Genomic DNA, 3,920 nt, shown 5'->3' on the forward strand with positions numbered 1-3,920 from the left:
GTCTCTGTAAGTCTGAAAGTGACCTCTACTGAATGKCAGAGACCTCAAGGTCACAAAGGGAACCTGCCTCACATGCATTATATTGCCACAATATATTTTGAAAGCCATCAGGATGAAATAAGCTCCAAAACCAGATTATTTTTATACTTTTAATTCTTCTCATAGCCAGTGGCTGATGCTCATTGTATATTAAGGAACAGAGCTTTTAGCTAAAGTATTGTTCTGTTGTTAATCAATCCATTGAATATTCAAGTTTTAGTGGATTTCTTCCCCCCACAGAACTGGAGAAGTAATTATTTTGGCTAGCAGTTAGAGAACATGAGCTTTGAAATAAACTCCACAGAATTATGCAAAAGCAGAACTTTTCCAGTGTACTATCCAGGCAAACTGACCTTTTCTCTACAATAATGATAAATCTCCTTTTGTTGTTGTTGTTGTTGTCGTCTSTTTGTAGTGATAGTTTATGTCCCTTTTGTAAGAAAATAATGAAAATGGAAGAATGAAGGAGGGGAAAAAGAAAGAACTGTGATGGTGGTTGAGCTAGTCCTCGTTGAAAGCTTAATTTAGACAGTGGGGTCTTGACAACCTCTTTGCATTTATGGCAAAATGCCATTTTTTGCATTGGTGTTTGAGTTTTCCCAAGTCTCTTTTGGTGTTGTGAAGAATAAATGAAGAATAAACAAATGAAGAATAAATGATTTGTGTAGCACACAGGAGGCTGTTCTCACGACTTTTATGCCCCAAAGCCTAATCTTTCCTGGCCTCCTGAATACTCAYAGCCTTTTCCCTTCTTGTCATTTTCGATGGACTTTGTTCTCGGGGCTTTTCATTATCCTAAGCATGTTCTTCTCTCACATGTCACTTTAGGGGATGTAGAAAAGTAGTGGAAGTAGGATTGCAAATCTCATGAAAAGTGTCATGAGGTTATTTGGGAATATGATAAAATTGGTCAAGTCTGTTTCAGAACACACTGAAATTTGTCACTTGGTTGCTGCTTAGGACAAACTAAAGGCCACACAATGATTGCTCATCATTCTTTGCACTTCGGACACCAACAGTTCCCAGAATCTTGACAATCGGTACAGAAAAGATGGGCCCTGGGAAGACTTAAGCAAAACTGGATTAGCTTCCTCCAAGTAAAACAAATTAGGGGAAAGCTGTGGCTACAGGTCAGAGTTGCACAGCTGAAGGTGTCCTGTGAAGCATATGCTGTTGCACCATGTTGCTGGTGCAGGAGAGGGGCATGAGTTGATGTAGCGCCCAAGGAAAACGCTCATTCAGCTTCATGCCAGGAGATTTGCAGAGGCAAAGGTCTCACCCAGCTGCTTGTCATCTCCTRCAGGCCAGTTGGCCAAGGGGTGTGGGGGATGCAATTTGTTGTCAACCAGCAGAACTTTAAAGTCAATTATAACCTTTAGGTTAAAAAAAAACAGCAAGAGTAACAGAAACTTGGGAAAGTTTTTGAAGCTAATTCCCCCAGATAGCACAACGGGGATGTGTGGCTGATTGCTGAATGCATGTGTCTTCTCAAATTATTTAGAGAGTGCTCATGCTATTTCCCAAATATAACGTTTTTATTTCTCCCACAGCTTCCTGGACATGATTACTTTGCACTGCCGTGATCTCCTCACCCATGCCCTGCACTTTCAGGACAGCCAGGTGTCTGTAACGGTCACAGCAATACCAGGTAACCCTAAGGTGGGTTGTGGCTCTTTGGACATCTCCCTTAGGACCTACTCTTGTTTGGAGACTTATTTCTCTCCTTTTTATGGAGGCAGAGAGAAGGAGGGGATCCAAATATCTCCTTGTTATTGAGCAAGGAACTGATTCAAACCTGAGAATTCATGTCCAAGGGAGCAATCTGGAGAAAAAAAAAAAAAAAAAGTGTAATCATTTCGGTCAACTTATTGTATAAACATGCTTGTAATCCCAGGCAGCTTCCTTCCACTTAAGCAGGAGGGATTTTAGCAGGATGAGGGTTCAAGTATTTCTTTTTTTAATTAGAAATTAAGTTTTTTGTTTGTTTGTTCGCCTTAGGGCCATATTATGAAGCAGTTATATGCCAAATGTCCTTAAATGCAGCCTTATACTAGTAGGGGTTCCTAATTCCAGCGAAGCTGGCTATTTCTATGTAATGCATGATATGCACAATGCATTACAACAGCGCCTCTCTACAAGCAAAGACTTGCCAGAATAGGCCCTCTGTACCCAAAACTTTTAAATAAGTACAAGTAATTTACTGTTGGCACTAATATTTCTGTTCTTCATCATCTGAGGCCATGTGACTTCTCTTCTTGGTGAAAAACCATGAGATTTTTCCTTTTTTTTCATAGTAATATAAAAGAAAAAGAGAGAGAAAAAATTGAGGAAATTGAACTCTGTTTCGCAGCATTAAAAAAAAAAAAAGAAAAAAACCTTCAGCAATGCCCCAGACTCTCAGGTACAATGAGAGACCTTGCCTTAGCCCCGACAAAGGGCTTTCCTGGCTTTGAGCAAACTCAAAGGTGTAGTTTCATGTCCCCACAAGCATTCATGGATTTACCTTTCCAATGGAAAACCCAGGGAATACTGAATGGAGAGGATGGGCCACATGATGTCATGGTCTGACTACTCTTAACATKCCTGTTAACTCCTTCCTCTAGGGCTATGGCAGTCTTCTGTTATTTATCAATCTGGATCTGAAGATAGAAGCCATCGACTAATTCAAGACTCTCAAGCCTATGCGACAATTTTAGGTTTGTTTCCATGGCATTGATATTTTTTTCTTTTTTAAAATTATGGCTTGAAGGTAAGAGGGGATACTCTTACGTCTTGAAAAGGTGCCTTGCATAACACTATGACTCAACGTTGCTCAAATTTCTAATCCATTTCCATATAATCCTTCTGGAAGATGGGGACAAGTATGGCAAACTGATGCAGCCCTAAGCGTGTAGGGCTACCAGCTTTCACAAATTCCCACTGGCCACCACCGTGCCCTGGTGGCCAAGAAAAGGTCCTTGGTGGCCTGAGGGGGGCATCAGGAAGAGCGTTGCCCACAGCAGGAGGGAGGGGATCCTGCCTCCTTCTCAGCCCTGGAGAGGCTGCCCCTGGAGAGCTGTGTCCTGTGCTGGGCTCCCCGCGACAGGAGGGACACTGAGCTGCTGCATGAGCCCTTCTCACGCCCAGCATGAGCTCTTCTCCTTGGTGGCCCGTGACAGGGTGGGGGACAGGGTCACCCACTGAAACATGGGAAGTTCTGTCACAATTTGAGGAAGCCTGTTGGCTGTGGTGGTGGCAGGTTGTTGTGGGCAGTTGTGCAGTTCACTGAAGGGTCCAACAGCCACCCAGATTCAGTCCTGTGCCCTGTGCTCCMGGGAACTGCTGGAGCAGTTGGGGCTCCAAGGCCCTTGCCACCCTCCCTGCACTGCAATCCCCATTGTCAAATGAGGATGTTCAGCTTGGTGGCACAGAAACTTTGGATTTCCAGTCCTGTTTACAATGTTAGTCTTGTTATCCTTCTGGAAATGTGTGCTACAGTTGCTTCTGCTCCCTGTCCAGATGACCGTTTCCAAAGGGCTTCTCTGGATGGGAAGAATACGAGGGAGAACAGGGGGGGTCCCAGGGATCTCTGGGATGGCAGGAGCCTCCTTGGCCCTGCCAGAGGCTGAAACCCTTACGCAGGAGCACCAGGGAGTGATGTCCATGGCTGGATGTCCATGTGCCAGTTTCCCCCCAGCCCGGAAACTTCCTCTGAAACAGCACAGCACAGATGACTTTTTGTTGTTTTTTAACCTAAAAAGGGTGGTTTTAGGCTAAAACGCGGGCAGCGCAGCTGCTGCCGCCCTCCCGGTGCCCCCGCTCTGCGCGGAGGGTCCGATCTGGGGGTACGGGGTGTGTGTGGGGGGGTCACCCGCTCAGCGTGGCCCCGCTCCGCCCTCCCC

The sequence above is a fragment of the Nothoprocta perdicaria genome, unplaced genomic scaffold (genome assembly GCF_003342845.1).
Source record: "Nothoprocta perdicaria isolate Ctin4 unplaced genomic scaffold, notPer1 scaffold_66, whole genome shotgun sequence".
Classification (NCBI taxonomy): Eukaryota; Metazoa; Chordata; class Aves; order Tinamiformes; family Tinamidae; genus Nothoprocta; species Nothoprocta perdicaria.